Source organism: Sus scrofa, chromosome 11 (assembly GCF_054392235.1).
Source record: "Sus scrofa isolate SSC_HxYL_T2T_F1_AM1 chromosome 11, Sscrofa_HxYL_maternal_Yorkshire_Landrace_v2.0, whole genome shotgun sequence".
NCBI lineage: Eukaryota > Metazoa > Chordata > Mammalia > Artiodactyla > Suidae > Sus > Sus scrofa.
This window is the reverse complement of record NC_139393.1, coordinates 64,148,477-64,165,918: the sequence shown is the minus strand read 5'-3', so window position 1 is coordinate 64,165,918 and position 17,442 is coordinate 64,148,477. Positions and strand designations below refer to the sequence as shown.

Genomic DNA, 17,442 nt, shown 5'->3' with positions numbered 1-17,442 from the left:
AGTTTATTTTTACGAGATGAAAACAATATATATGCATCCAAATAAAAGCCCAATTAAAAAAGTATGCTGCTTATCTAAATATCAAAAGGAGTTCCTGCTGTGGCACAACAGGAGTGGTGATTATGCCACAGGATGCAGCATCAGGATGCAGGTTCCATCCCAGGCCCAGCACAGTGGGTTAAAGGATTGGCATTGCCACAGGTGTGGCATAGGTCACAATGCGGCTTGGGTCTAATTCCTGGTCCCAGAATTCCACATTCTGGAACAGTCAAAAAAGAAAAAGAAAAAGAAAAGACAACATGAAAGAGCAATCTGCGGCTACATATTCGAGTACGCTAATATGTTTCTGAGCCTGTTTCTAAGATCAGAGTATTTTCCTTAAAAATAAATTGACTTTTCAATTTGATCTAATTATTTTTAATTTTAAAATAATTCCTAGAGCCTTCCATGTCATTTCATTTTGTGGTTAAAATTTTTGGAAGGGTTGGCAATATCAATTAACTCTTCTCTCTGTAATATAGTATTTTTTGGAAATAATATGCTCCCTATATATGCTGAGGTTCCTGGCAACCTGAGGATAAACTTGGTTAAACATAGACATTTTTTGTATTCCATTTAAAAATTGAAATATATAAACACTGCAGGCAAAATATTTTTACAAATAGTTTTCCAGTTTTGTTTTCCCCCATACAGTTTATTTTAGAAAAAACATTTTTAGCAAGACAACACATCAAATAAATTGTTGTCACTATTTATAAATATTTGAATGTATTGCAAAATGTACATGCTACAAAATTGTAGACTTTTTCAATTTTATTCCATTTAGATGAAGATTATAAATTTACCCAATTCAAAATATGGACCTATCAAAAGATTCTCTCCACATGTTCAGATATCCAAAGTTCCATCATGTTTTTTAAAATGAAATGATATTTTGTTATTTAATATATATTTGTCTTTCTCTTAGTTGATGAATTTCAACAATTTCTTGCTTGCATGTTTGTTTTCATTAATTGCAATTAGCCATAAAATTTCAAGTGGTGAATATTTTGGACTTCCAATTAGTAATTTCAACATTAGTGATTTGAAAATAAAGGCATTACCATTGCAATACCATTACATGTCACTAATTCTTCAAACTTATATGTTAAATTCTAATTAACAAGAAGCAGCAAAGAGAAAGTGAATATTGTCATGCTGAAGTATTTTTATGTATTCAGCATCAAGCTCCTTATATTAGCATTTTAAAGTTGCTTGGGTATAATGTGTGTGTAAATACTAATAAATTAAGCTTATCATTAGAACATTATACCCTTTTTGGATAGAATCATAAGTTGTATATTCACTACAACCTATTGCAGAATCCTTTTGGCTCCATAGTTTTCTGAGTTTAATAAAAAATATTGTTTACATAATAACATTTGCCTCACCAGATTTGGAATGCATTTTATCATTGTAAAAATTAATTTTATCATTGATGTACCTTTACCTGAATTTATAACATTTAAAAATGTCATATAATCAATTTTTAAAATATACTCTCAAAAGCTTTAGTGTGATTTACAATTTGGATGAATGAATATATTTGAACCATTCTTTGCATTTACCTGATTTTCTATTGACTGTTTTAGATGATATTGTATAAAACTGCCTTTCAATGTTTGCGAATATTTTCTTCTGCTAGTCAGCTAATATATTCACAAGTATCAATTCACTTTTCCATGTACACATGAAAATTTGATTAAAATGATCAAAATTAATTTAGAAAGAGAAACTTTTGACCTAAATAAAAAGCAAATCTCCAGAGTAATATGGAAAAGTTATTTCTGCTACTGCATGTGGGGTATTTTCACCATACCTTTGTATTAACTACTCACTGTTGAAATGGATGATAGTGGTCTGCACCAGATTTGATTTTTCTGACTTCATGGGTTCAGTGATGTCCCTACTACCTCTCTGTCATGGTTGGTGGCTAATGTCAGCAAATATTTTATTCATCATGAACTTTCTTAAAATAAAATATACATATATTTATTTATTTATGTATTTATGTATTTATTTTATCTTTTTGCCTTTTCTAGGGCCCCACCAGTGGCATATGGAAGTTCCCAGGCTAGGGGTCTAATTGAGCTGTAGCTAGCGGCCTGCACCAGAGCCACAGGAACTGGGGATGTGGGATCTGAACCGCATCTACAACCTACACCACAGCTCATGGCAACATGGGATTCTCAACCCACTGAGTGAGGCCAGGGATCATACTTGGATTGTTAACCACTGAGCCACGATGGGAACTCCATATTTCAATTAAAATGCTCTATCATTTGTTAGATCACTGTTACCAAAGGGGTTTACCATCATAATCATTCTGAGAGGTGTGAGGTGGTATCTCATTACAGTTTTGATTAGTATTTCTCTAATAATTAGTGATGTTGAGCATTTTTCATGTGATTTCTGGCCATCTGTATGTCTTCTTTGGAGAAATGTCTATTTAGGTTTTCTGCCCATTTTTGATTGGGTTGTTTTTATGTTTTTGAGTTGTATAAGCTGTTTGTAGTATTTTAGAGATTGAGCCCTTGTCAGTTTCATTGCTTGCAACTATTGTCTCCCATTCAGTGGGTTGCCATTTTGTTTATGGTTTCCTTTGCTGTGCAAAAGCTTGTAAGTTTGATTACGTCCCATTTGTTTACTTTGGTTTTTATTTCTATTGCCTTGGGAGACTGACCTAAGAAAACATTCATATGGCTTATGTCAGAGATTGTTTTGCCTATGTTCTCTTCTAGGAGTTTTATGGTGTCTGTGGGAATGTAAATTGGTAAAACCACTACAGAAAATATTATGAAGGTTCCCTACAAAACTAAATATAGAACTACCATATGATCCAGCAATCCCACTCCTGAGCATATATCCAGACAAAACTATAATTCAAAAAGATATATGCACACCCATGCTTATTGCAGTACTATTCACAATATCTAAGACATGGAAATAACCTAAATGTCCACTGACATATGAATGGATTAAGATTTGGTGCACATATATAATGGAATACTACTCAGACACAAAAAGAACAAAATAATGCCATTTGCAGCAACATGGATGGAACTAGAGATTCATACTAAGTGAAGTAATTCAGAAAGAGAAAGACAAACGCCATGTGATATCACTTATATGTAGGATCCAAAATAAGGCACAAATGAACCTACCTACAAAACAGAAACAGACTCACAGAAATAGAAAACAAATTTGTGGTTTCCAAGAGGGAGTGGGGAAGAAGTGGGATGGTGGGCAAGTTTGGGGTTGGTAGATACATTTAGAATGGATAGGCAATGAGGTCCTACTGTATATCACAGGGAACCATATCCCATCTCTTGAGATAGAGCATGATGGGAAATAGTATGAGAAAGGAGAATGTATACATACATTTATGATTGTGTCATTTTGCCTTACAGCAGAAATTGACACAACATTGTAAATCAACTCTACTTTAATTTAAAAAAAGGAAAAAAAATCCTAAAATCAGGCTGTTGGCAAGGTTGCATACTGTCAGTAACCTCTAGGAAAGAATCTATTCCCTTGCTTTTTCTAGTTTCTCGAATGCCCACATTCCTTGGCTCATAGACCTACCTCACTCCAAATTCTATGTCTGCCATTGTATATCCTTCTCTGCCTCTGCCCTCCTCTTCCCTTTCCCTTACAAGGACCCTTGTGATTACACTGAGCACAACTAGGTAATCCAGGATACCCTTCCCTATCTCAAAATCTTTAATATAATCACATCTGCAAAATCTCTTTTTGCTATGTTACGTGTTCACATGTTCTGGGAATGGACTGGGGCTCCTTTTTGAGGTCATTATTCTTTCCACCAAAGTAAACATTAATAACATGCATGTAAAGCAACTCAAAAGGCAATACCAAGTTAGGATAAAATCTCACACACTTTATATATCAAAGAAGAAAAGATAGCTGCCCTCATCTCTTTTAGAGACCAGGAACTATATTTCCTAATGGTTTTCTTTACATTTTGTGAGAGGCCACTGAGCTAATGTTATGAAAAATTTTTACATATGTAAAGGTTTGCAAACTTGGAGACACCACTGCCTTGTAAAAACTCAACTCCCAGAGAGATCTCTACTCTACAGGTTAGAATAAGGACTGGACTCAGATTAATTATGTCACCAAGGAAACACTCTAGCAAAGATGGAAGGGGATGACAAAGAGAAACTGCACCTGATTTTTTTACCCAGCAAGGTTATTGTAATAGAGGTCAAGTCTATTGCTATAAGGAAGAGCAATTGAACTCAACTCTGCTCAAAAATAATATGAGAGAGATTCTAAGAGCTGGCATGAGCTAATAGAAAAGTATTGGAGAACATTGTGGGGGAAGTGGGTCAATATGATTAGGTCATATGTATTTGCTATTTCCTGCTTATCAAAGTTAGGTGCCTACACATTCTTGGAAACTAAGATAGAAGCTCTATCTCTGATGATTATATTTCCAAAGTGGTGATTTGTGATTTCTAGAGAAAGACACTCCTGCATTGTAAAACTGGCCAGAGGCTAAGAGATTTATATCTTAAAGGGCCAAGAAAGAATGTACATTGTAAGTTTTCTGAAGTAAATTCTCTAAGAAAAAGCAAGTCAGGAGCCTAGACTTAGAAAGAGACCTGATGAAAGTTTAATCAAGCTAAGGGAAATTTTAAGGAAGTCTTGGTCAGGGAAAATGGTCTTTGCCCTTTGTAAATGGAGAAAGGCATTTTTATTTATCCATTAATTTTACCTACACCTTAATTCTAAGTTTCCACATTTCTTACTGGCCTCCCAAAACTGGTTTCTGGGCAGTTGAACAAATGACCTTTTGGAACTACCATATTTAACAACGTCTCCCATCACGTGACTCTGCATTCAACTCTTTTGCTTAAGAACATCGCATTTTATCAAAGAATAAGTACCCTGATTGCAGACCTCAAAAGGAAGTTTTCTGTGGACATGAACATATCTAGGAAAAAAAGAGAGTTTTGGCCATGTGTTAAACTAAGGATTCTGCTTACTGGAAATGTATTTTGCAACATGGCAGAATTTGGAAATATGCGGCAAGCCCACTCTGATATGTTAATAAAAACTTGAGTAATATTTCAGTAAAGAGAACAGTACATGGAAAATATTGATGTAAGTTCTGAACCAGGAAGAAACTTGGAATAACAGAAGGAAACCAAGAAAGTTGTGGGCAAACCTTGACTTCTGGTCTTTATGGAATTTGGCAATGACACATTGCAAGGCACCACACTACTGGCAATAGGGGAGCCTCTTTAACCCCAAGAAAATCAGAAACAGTAGATCTATTTTTCTGTGGACAATAACCCCCCAGGCAACTTGATACATATGGAGTGCAGCGTATAGTGGAAATAAGCTCGTTCCAGGAATGATAATCTTTTGAAACAATTATAGAGATAAGGAATGACTGAAAACTAAATTTCAGCTGTAAAACTAAGAGACCTATCCAGAAGCAATTCTAGAATTGATCAGGCTCTGCTCATGGAATAGATAATGAAAAATGCAGGGATTACTCAGAAATAAAAATATTAATCTAAGGAATGAAACCAAGCTTGAAGACTCAAGATAAAAAATTCAGACTTCCGAAATAAGTCAGGTGATGCCTCCTTAAGTGGTAACACAACAAAAAGCTACTGAGTGAGGCATTTTAATATAAATGGATAAATCAATAATGCACAATCAAAACTTTCTATATAGAATCTAGGTTTTCAAATGGTACCATACAAGACAAGTGTTTGAGATAATCAGTTAAAGTAAGTATATTTGGGTGTCTATATGCACCGTGAGGTAAACACAGATACTGAATAAATTTAAGCATTTTGAACTTTTAATACACAATTAGCATTTTTTTTCAGTGTCACATAATACAGCCATTTTCTGTGCTTCAAAAATCTTAAATTTATAAAAAATGTATAAAGTACATTAAAAAGTTTACTAAATTACCATCTTATTTAGATAGTCTCTATATAGAAAGATAAGTTAGAAAAAATGTTTCAGTATTTACATCTATTTATTAAAAAGTTAATTTGAAGGAAAATAAACCACTCAAACATGCAAGATACTTTTAAGTAAGAAAGTAATAGACAAAAACTATTCTGCCTTATTCCTTTCAAAAGATTAAACTTCAGGCTTGGCTTTTCTTTGTCCTTTGTTATCTAGAGACAGAAAGTTACCTTGGGGGCATATCATCTTCGTTCTGCTAAGAAGACAAGATTTTTTTCCCCTTTATTCATGCAAATGTTATGCTAGAAGGCACATTTAGATGGGTGAGGGTATAAAAGGACCTATTGTGTCCTGAAAAGGGAGCCCCTCATAAATCTTTCTCACTGGGAGCTGTCACGAGGCAGGAATAGGGACGGCCACTGTGGGGTAAGTAGACTCCTGGGAGTATAGGGCTTGACACTCTCACTCCTTCTATAATTTGAAACTTCAGGAATCGTCTGATGCCCGAAGTCTTTGGAGGAAAGGACACAGATAAGAGGAAAACATCATGGAAGGACAAGAACCTCAGGGTGATTGATTCACGATTAATACAATAAACTGAATTTCCTGAAGGACCGCTTACTTCAGCAGAGCATGTGGCTAAGGATGAACACAGTGTTTTCAAGAAGGGTATCAATGATTATTTGACTGGATGGGCTGCTGTGTTTCTATATGCCTGCAGTGCCCAGGGAGTGATTTGGAACAACCAGATGATCACATTAGTAGAGAAAGAATGGGCGTCAATCACAAAGGGCAAGACTAATTTACCAAACAGCTAACTCAAGTCACTGAGAAGCAGCAGTTGTGCCAGAATGATTAGACCCCATGTTTTTTCTCTATCTGGAAGCAAGATTAACCTACGTTGGATATTAAAAGAAAACTCTGGAATTTTGGTCATTTATTTTTTGGTCAAAAATAATTTCTTGTTAATGAAGACAAATCTGTGTTGGAAGGGAGAGGAGATAAACAAATAGGCAATAAATATTGTGAAAAAAGAGTGGCTTGATATGCTGCTGTGAACTGACCTAAAATGATTGCATTGTTCACAATTAATGGATATTTTAAATTAATACTATAAGCTTCCTTCCCACAAGGGTGCTATCAAACAGTATGATAATAATGAAAATGAATGTCAGTCTAAATTCTGCCCCAATTGGAAATGTTCATTATCAAACAACCAAGGAAATACTTATAGAACCCAATTTTTAAGCTTGAAAAAAATCACCAGCTCCCTGGCCTTTTAGAAACTTGTACAATAAATCTAGAAATGATATTCAGCTTGTTTTCTAATGTGATCACACAACAAAATTTTCATATCTGTAGTTAGGATGTGGTATCCTAGTATCTAGGTCACCATTTCCAAGGGAAGAAATCCCTGAGTGGTTCAAAAGCCAACTAAGTACTACTGATCATCTGTGCTAAAAAGTTTAATCACAGACCATACCATATATACAAACAAGTGAACTAAGCAAGTATAACAATATCATTTTTTTCCTCCTTTGACTTACTGGGTAATAGTTGCTTCTAAAATGTCTGAGAAAGTTCCTGCTAGGGGTAATGGGAATTTGAAAAATGAATAGTTCATAACTTAGTTGGAAATTTTAGAAGCAGAAGGAAGTAAACTATTTTTAGAATGGATATGCTGTTTCGGAAGCTGACTGATTTTGGTGAGTAGAACAAGACGAGGTAAGACCAGGAAAACGGCTATTTAATGTGTTCAGATATGAGTCTACTTTTTGTCCTGATCAGTGGTTACATAGGTATGAAAATGTAGCAGGCTGTGTACTTGTAAAGTCTCTAGATTTTTGTAGGATGTCGTATATCATTAAAAGGTTAATGAAATATGTTTTAAAAATTAAAAACAGAGACAACAAATGCATGGTGGATGCATAGTGGGGGAATTATCAAACTGACTAAAGTAAATCTGTACAAGTTTTGCTTAGAACATTTCAGCTTGTATGTGAAAAATGACTTGAGATTTCCAGAACAAAAGTGAGCATTCTAGTGCATATATACTGACTAGATCTGCAAAAGAGCTTTGGAAAATGTTCCAAATAGCCATGGTAAAAGGTGAGTGAAGGTGGGTTATAATGGGAATCGAGAAAGAAAAGCAGGAGGCAGACTAAGAATGCTTCACATTACCAAAGCAACAAGTTAATATGTTATTCCTTAAAAAATGTAAAGGAAATAGAACTCAGAATAAAATCCTGGTGATAATTTACATGAAATGATGAATAGAAGTTCATGATCTTAGCGCTATTATTTGATCATCCCCAGTAGTACAGGTAAGGGAAATGATTTACAGTGTGCTTAAGGAATTTGCACAGATGGCACGTGGTGGAGAAAAGATGCAAAGACAGCCTATTCAAAATGGACCTAGCACTTAATTACTAAAGTAGAGTGGAAGTGGAAGTTACTAAAGATAAGGAAGTTGAGGAAAGGACTGGATGGGTAACACAGATGATTGGCTGAGTTTCCTGTTACTGAAGTTTGGGAATAAAGAAAAGAGTTGGGATTAAGTATCAAATGCCTAGACAGATTTGATAGAGGGACCTACCAGGAAGAGGACTGTAGCAAATGGTATATTGGGGTACTGGGACTTTCAAAGAGTGTTTGCACCAGTTTCCAACGGATCTTGCAAAATATACAGGAATGGTGAGCTGATCTTAGGAGGCTACAAAGGGGTTTTTATTTGCCTTGTGATTATGTTTTAGTTAAGACAAGAGATTTGAGGCAGCACAATTTTTAGAGTAAATTTGGAAAGGGTTATATAATTGAGGTTTGTATGTTAAATTTATCCATAAATATCTTGTCTTTATTCAAGGTTTAAGTAGAATCTGTCAAAACACAATTCAGGTCATCTTTTTTATTTCTAAAGTGGCTGTAATTATAAGGAAAATAGAGTGTGTCTTTAACAACTAATACGTTGCATAGGAAAAATGAAAGAAAAGTCATTATAAAATACTGTTTAATTGCTTCTTTGAATTTGATCTGAAGGAACATGTAGGATATGAGCACTTAATTGGGTCAGAATTTCAGTCCACAATTCCATACTGGCAGGAGCTGTGTATCGCAGCAGTTTACTCGATAAAAGGAAGATGGAAAATCAGGATTTGATGGTATGGGTGATGAGTTATAATACTAGGGAGATAAACATGCATCAGGTGATCTTCATTTCTGATAAGATGAGACACACTACGCCAAAAATCTAAAGTGGGGTTTTAGATTGTGATGACACACGTAGCAGCAAAACCATTTCTGAAAATCTCCTTTGCCATGTGGGTCAGCCTTCTAAAGGGTGCAGGAGTCAAGACATAAGTTATTTATAATCCATTCATTTACTGCTATTGTGTCTTACATGAATCACTGCAAACTGCTGCATGCTTAGAATAATGAGTCAGTTCTCCAGCTACAGGTTTATAAAGAAATTCAGGAATACTGCATTTACAATTCTGACAATGTATGTAATTGCAATTATAATCATTATAGATAGAAGCTTTACCTTGGAAATAAATCCACTGATGCTCTAATTACATTCTAAAGTGTACAAAATAACTGATGTAGCCATTTAACAAACATCTACTTTAAGGTCAGCAGAGTCTCTTGATTTTAAAACACAGCCTGGAGTTCCCGTCATGGCGCAGTGGTTAACGAATCCGACTAGGAACCATGAGGTGGCGGGTTCGATCCCTGCCCTTGCTCAGTGGGTTAACGATCCGGCGTTGCCGTGAGCTGTGGTGTAGGTTGCAGACGCAGCTCGGATCCTGTGTTGCTGTGGCTCTGGCGTAGGCCGGTGGCTACAGCTCCGATTCAACCCCTAGCCTGGGAACCTCCATATGCCGCGGGAGCGGCCCAAGAAATAGCAACAACAACAACAACAAAAAGACAAAAAAAAAAAAAACACAGCCTTACAGTGCTATAGATACTACATGACAGTAAGTTCAGGACAGATTTTTAATTTAAGAACATGTAGAAGAGTAAGTACATAGAGTATTTTTTATAATTTATGTAAAATGCTTGCACATTTATTTGTTTCATATATACCTACATATATGATAACATGTATGGGGAAAAAGAGCTTTTCTAGCTAGCTATTTATCTAGAATCTCTCCTGAAAGAGGCATAAGAAACTGGTAACTGGGTGTTTTCATAGCAGCAAATTAGATCACAGGGAACAGGGGTGTAAAGAAAACTTAGATTTTGTGGTACATCCTTTTGTTTCTTGTCACTTTGCTCATACATGTGTATTCTTGATTAATATTATTCAATCAGCTAATCAGAATCAAGAAAAGAAGATGACTGAACACAGCCTTCTGGGCAATAGACCTCTGAGCCCTCATGAACCTGCATCTAACTCTGAGATTCTAGCGAGGCTAATAAATATTGGAGAGTGAATGTTGTATCAAAAATAATGAAACTATAATGTTAAAAAGACAGAAATGTAGGCCATTGGATTATTGTTAGTTTGGAAATATTAATGTTTTTTCCCAGAGTAAATAAAGCAGGAAGTGGTGAATATGAGCATCATTTCTTCTAACCAACATATCAGGGAAACATGAACTCCTTTTATGATATGCTGGTTGAAGAAGTAGTAGGCTATTGCCATTTTCTTTGTCCAGCATTTAGTTCAGAATATTTTCTCTATACATTACAGAAAGAGCTACTCATTCCACCATTAAATATTTATCCACTCTCTAAATCAATGTGTTTAATCCACCTGACACCAAGTTGACCAAGGCATATAATTACTTTGAACCTATTTTAGAAGAGTTCAATATGCTTAGAAATAAAATCAAATATCCTTGGATAATTAACATTTATATTTTATAATACTTTCCAAATATTAAATTAGATATACTTATATTTATATAGAGAGTTCAATATGCTTAGAAATAGGATCAAATATCCTTGGATAATTAAACATTTATATTTTATAATACTTTCCAAATATTGAATTAGATGTACCTATATTTATATAGAGATAGGTAGATAGATATTTAGATTAAAAATGGAAACATGTAGAAAATATTTTCCTTTTGGTTTTAATTTAGATATTCTGTTGTGAAAAAAAATACTCTCTTAGATCAAGTAACATAATCATAGTATTTAGCAGCAATAATTGGTTGGACAGTACCATAACTAAGAGAATAATAGAAACCCCACGGGGGAAAGGATGATAATTATTGGTAATGCCAAATAGATCCCTTTTGAAGAAAAAGACAAAGCAATTAAAAATGGACTTAACCACATGTACGCCCTTTGTTTTGATGAAGGATGCTTTAAACATTTCCATAAATAAAGAATATACATACATGGAATTATTTGATTGTCATTAAGTAGTCTTTCAATTATTGAAAATTACAGTGAACTGATATGTGTTAGATATTTTTGAAAGAAGTTTATAGATTTAAATAGAGAACACCCTTAAATTTTTTATAGTTGAATATTTTCCACTATGAAATAGTAATATTAAAAGAATATATATCTCTTTAAGGGCACAGCTGATGGTGATTATTTTAAGCATTGTAAAGGAAAGGATCTTCTTTTGATATTTTAGACTCAGTTTAAATAGATAAGCTCATATAGTGCTTTGGCCCTTCAATTAATTTTTTTAAAGTTTAATAGGTTATTGATATACATTTTAATAAAAATGCCTCAGCTTGCATTCTCTCAAGCCATATTAACAAACCATATGCTTTATAATTTGCATCTTTCCAAAGAATAAACAATACAGTGTCTTTGCAAAGTAAATCATCTAAATAGAGATATCTAGATACATTAAATGAAATTTATGTTAATTTTCAACTAATCCATTTCAGCTTATCCTACATTTGCCTAGGCAATTGATTTTGAATTTTGCATCACTGACACAAGATAAAGTCACATAACAATGGCAAACGTGATGGAACAAATTTACACAACTGTATTTTATTGAACATAGCTGCATTTGAGGACCTATGACCATTTTCAGTATTGTCTTTTTATCTTTGAGGCCATTATAACAGAGTTTAGCTTCTCTCTAATGAATTACTGGTTGGTTGCTAACATTTAGTAATCTACCACTAGATGAACACAGATGAACTAATGGATTGGGAGAGGAGAGGATTCAATGTTAATACAATTATTAAGGATTGTCAATAAGTGAATTATATATAATTATTTTTCTCACTGTTTTACTTTGTTTCTAATGCTTTGGGTTATGATGATATACAATATATTTAATGTGAACAATTGTATGTAATTATTTACTAGCATAAATATATTTTCAATAACAGATAATGCTAGAAATACACACTACTATTTATTACTTGTCCTTCCATGTCAATACAAGTATAAAATAAAATACTGGAGATATAATTTGTGAGTCATAATATATATGCATTTTAAAAATTGCCAAAGATGTTAAGTATAGAAGATACTAATATTTTTCCTGTTAGCCACTTATTTATTTGTTTGTTTGCTTTAGTGTAGGGTATTATGTTGTAATTTTAATTTTTTTATAAAGTCATATTTAGTGATATTTTCTAAGAATTCTGTTTCCTGACTTTACTGCCTTGCTTAGAAAAGGATGTTTCATTTTATTCTTATTATATAAAGTGTCTTTGATCATAAACAGATAAGTTACTTTAGTGATATTTCCAAGTTTACTGAGATGACTAAAAACTCCAGTACAGTAGAAAATAGAAATAGTGACAGTGAAAATTCACCACTTCAATGGTAACACCAGGAATTTTTCACTAGTAAGTATAATCTTTGCTAAAGATTTTAGCTAATAAAATGTATTTGAAATTCATTAAGTTCCCTTTTATTTGAAGTTTATTTAAACTTTATTTTAACTTGTACAGTATTATAAATGTTTCCTGACTATTGATATAATTGTATAGTCACTTTACATTAATTTCAAAATTTGGAATTGTGCTATTAAGATAGTTTCTAATAGTAGCATGTTCTTGGATTCACAGTATAAACTCTATTTAGTCATAGGTTATTTTTTAAATTTTTGTTTCTGGATTAAATTTGCCCATGTATTATCTTTGTATGTTTGCATGTAAGTCCATGAATAAAGATAATGCCATGTAATGACATTGATTGGTTTGGGCATCGATATTATATCAATCCCCCAAAATAGCTGAGATACAGGAGACCTCTCTCTACTTTATTTGAAACTTCTTGTGGGATTATAATTATTTCATAGTGAAAAGTAAAAAAGAAGAGAATAAAAAGAATGCATTATTACTAAATGCAACAACATGGATGAACATTTAATGTTGAGCAAAAGAATCTAGATACAAAAAGTAAACACACAATAATGCCATTAATGTTGGGTTCAGTTTGGATAATGGCCACGAGCTACAGTTTTAAGCATTGTGATACACATAAATTTCTTCCAAGCAAAAATCCACCTTTCCACTTCATCTGTTGTCATATTTTTCCCATTTCTCTTTGCTACATTTTGAAATATTTTAAAATGATACTTAGTGTATAGGAGCCACAGCAAAAGTATGAAAAGCATACAGTATTTTGCTTTCTTTTATGCACAGATGGGAAAAATAAGAACATAACATAAAAATAGAAAGAAAAACTTACATGTAAGTAAAAACTAGTAGCACACATTGAAAAGAGTAAAATACAATTGTTTCTTTTTTGTACATAGTAGAATGGTTTAAATATGATGAAAAATAAGATGAACTAACTTAGTTTTCTTTAGTCATCTTTGTATAAAGAAAGAATTAAAATGCTTTGATTTCTTAGGCTATGGAAACTTATGGTTGAACAACTTTGATAATTAAATAGAAAAACAACCTTTGCAACCATTTAGATATAGGTCTATAGATGACAAACATGGACTGAAATTTTTCGTAAGTCCTTCCATTTATTTGATATATTAATTGAATTTTTATTATATGTCAGATTGTGCGGTTAGTATTTCTGATTTAAACAAACAAAAAGAGACAAATTATAACAAAGCAAAACAGATCTGTCTTCCAATAGTCTATAGCTTAGTAGGCAAAACAATAAAAAAACACATGATGTCTTTAAAATAGTTGTCTATTCTTACTATTATTCCCAAAGAATTTTCTTGAAATGGCCATCTATACAAGCTTACAGTAGCCATAGTCAAGAGCAAAAGAAATCTGATTAGCTTTTAACATTATATAAAAAATGAAGAACTCAAATGGTAAGAGGATCACAGGTACTGAGTTTAGAATCTATCTAAGTAAAATCACTGTTTTCCCTTCCATCAGTCTGGAGGAAATTTCATTTTTTCCACTTGCTATGAAAAAATGGAAACCCAAGATAAGTGGCACTTACGGCTTAAGGTGTGGCCAGTTTAAATAAAACTATAACAGAAAAATAAAAGCAATAAAAAACAAAACTTTAGATAAGAAAGATTAAACCTTAGCCTTTCATAACTGCCATCTGCTGGAACAGCCTTTTAGAAAGTTATGGCAGTTACCATTCTCACTAATGATTATTATGCAGCAACATCCACATGGCACATTCCTACATTCAAGAATATTCTTATGTTTTATTTTCAGAATGTTCAACTCTAATTTCTGGGTGATTATTAAAATATCTGATAATAATTATGTCCTAGAGATGAAAAGGGATGGAAATAGATAAGAATACCAGGTGAAGTTATTTGAATTGTAATAGAAAATTCTTGGAAAGAGAATAGCTTAGTCCAAACAAACTAAATGGTTTCATAAAAAGGAAAATACTTTAAAGGAAATAGTGTTTTTTGTAATACCACTCAGAACTCAAGATAATAGGTCAGCTTGTCTGATTTTGCAATGTAGATGGGGAATTCTGGCTTTGCAGATACATCAATTTCTATAGTAAGTGATTGTTCACTAAAAGGCATAGAACACCTCTCTTCAAAAGAGCATTTCTTTTAGAGTGTGTGTGTGTGCGTGCATGCATGTGTATTTGTGTGACTTGGAGAGGGAGAAGGAGATAGAATGGTGATTCTGTGTCCCTCTGAAAACTAAAATGTGAACACACATGTATAAAGTCTTTAAATGAGTAGTGTTTTATTTATTTTTCTATGCTATGGATGACTCAGTGGCTATAGATGAATGGATGATACCAGTGCGTACATATTGAATTTATTTCAATAACAGAGATCACAATTAAAATCTTATATTTCACAGCTGTACTGTTACTCGAAATCAGAAGTGTATATGGAAATGAAACTGACAACACTTATGACATGAACCCAGTCAAAACCCGGTTTGGAACTTGAAACCATGGTTTTTAAGTTAGAATCACTAACCTGGTGCCTGGACTTACTGAGGTTCATGCTCTTTGTTCCTCAGTGCAGAAGGACTTCAGCAAGAAACAAAATGATAGACAAGAAATAGATTTATTAGATAAGACACTTGTGAGAGATACAAGCAGGCAGGCAAGGAGGTTCTGCCCCAAGGATTAAGGGAGCTACATTTTTATAATCCAAGGGAAATGGGGGTAGGAAAAGACTTCTTCATTCTCTTTCTTCCAATAGTAGTTCCTCCTTGGTATCCAGTAAGAGAGTATTTGACCCTATAAGGTAAAACTAGGACTGTCATGGTGCTTAGTCAAATCAACCTAAGTAAGGATGGTGGTCCTTAAACTCTAGCCCTTGGTCTGAACCTAAGTGCAGACCTCGCCCCATCCCTCACCGAATGACCTTAGGCATATCTCATGCCTCCACTAGTCAAGCAAGGGTGCCTCATTCTGAGGGCCCTCCAAAGCTATCACCAATACCCACAGTGATCTCCCCAAACTCCCCAGGCCCCCCTCTCCATCCATGGTCCCCCACTGGGACCCCCACAACCAACCATGCAACTATCCTACTCCATCCCTATCAGAAATGTCCAGGGTTGTTTCAGGATTGCAACGTGTGCATTTTTGAATCAATTCCTGATTTTAAAAATGATCAGCGTAAGAGAAAGCTAATAATTTTGGGATCTGAATCACCTGGAAATATTTTTTCCTATTAAAAATTTAGGCTTAAAATATTTTTCAAGGACAAACCTATATACTTCATACAAAGGAAGTCCATTTATAATGAAGTAAATTCAATAGATAGGTATAGAATGTGAAGAGACCAGGTACAATTATGCTCCCAAATCTGAATATATAGTTGTATAATTAAAACAATTTGAGCTATAAGTAGGTACAATAAGACACAAAGGTTTGCCAAAATATCAAAGCCAGCAATAATATCTAAAATGTAAGAGTGGAAGTTCCATAAACCTTTCCAAATAGTTATCTCATTCTATGCTTTGAGAAATAACTCTCAGATCCTGTAAATTGAAACAAAGCAGAAAAACTTTACAGCAGCAACCTGCTCCACACGCCGTGGCCTTGGAGTAATGAAAGGTCAAGTCCGGTGATCATCTATCTCCATAATTTCACTAACAATTGACAAACACAATTTAGAAACTGCCAAAAAGTGAAATTGATCTTGTTCCTAGCAAAAATTGTATCTATCTGTTTAGATTTCTCTACTATGTTATGATAGCAACAATGATAAAGAATTCATTCACATCCATCAATAAGAGTATGAAAGCAGTACTTTGTAAATGCTTTGATTCAATTTACAGAACAGAAGTTCCATTTAAATGATATATCTTAGAGAGAACTAGGAAATCCTCTAATGTTATAGTTTTTCTTTACTACATGCATCTATGATTTGAAACAACCACAGTTACGGTATGGTATGAAACCATAGTTATACACCAAATGGTCACACCTTGAAAATATATAATTAAATATATTAGAAATTAGCATAAAGTAAGAGTTTAATGTTTTCAAAGTGTGCCTGAGATTTTATTCTTTAGGAAAAACGTCAGCTGAGAGTTAGCTCGAGGGTTTTTTTTTTAATGTGTCATATCTTTTGGTCATTAGAAGTGTCTGCTCTGCTTGTGTACCACTTGGCATTCTATGCCATGCTTATTTAAAGCATAGCATGCTTAGAATTAAGACTATCAATTTAAAGGAATATTTTATAATGGTTATTATTTAACTGATATTCCTAATTTGGGGTTGTAAATATTAACTATATTGAAAATTACTTAAAACATGTAATTATTTGTTGAGAACATTTTAACACATATTTCATGGTAAGAACTAGGAACATTTCACAATATTATACATTTATCCTTAGGTAGGTAATTATCCATGTATACATGCATCTATGCATTTGTATATATTTACATGCATGCATTGATGTATATGTATATCATAATGTATGCTATTACTACATCATTTGCCATTTATCAGGAGAATATATATTTAAATAAAGGATATACTAATATGTATACATATTAGTTATTCCCTTGGAAACAAGAGGATTGTAAGTCAGTATCAGAATTAACATAAGTGGGTTGCAGCAGTATGCTGTCAGTTAAAATTTTTTTTCTT

General features: G+C 33.5%; 1 protein-coding gene across 13 annotated transcripts in view; it reads right to left on the bottom strand.

Annotated features, from left to right (window-relative positions):
- LOC146398660 (uncharacterized) overlaps nucleotides 1–17,442 on the bottom strand; it is a 519,413-nt gene that overhangs the window by 264,405 nt on the left and 237,566 nt on the right. The window contains exon 4 of one of the 13 annotated variants that reach the window (XR_014820079.1): nucleotides 13,267–15,576. The exons of the other annotated variants lie outside the window; for them this stretch is intronic. The gene's annotated coding sequence lies outside the window, so the exon portion shown is untranslated. Of the gene's footprint in view, nucleotides 1–13,266; nucleotides 15,577–17,442 lie in introns of those variants that run through there. 13 annotated transcript variants of the gene reach the window in all.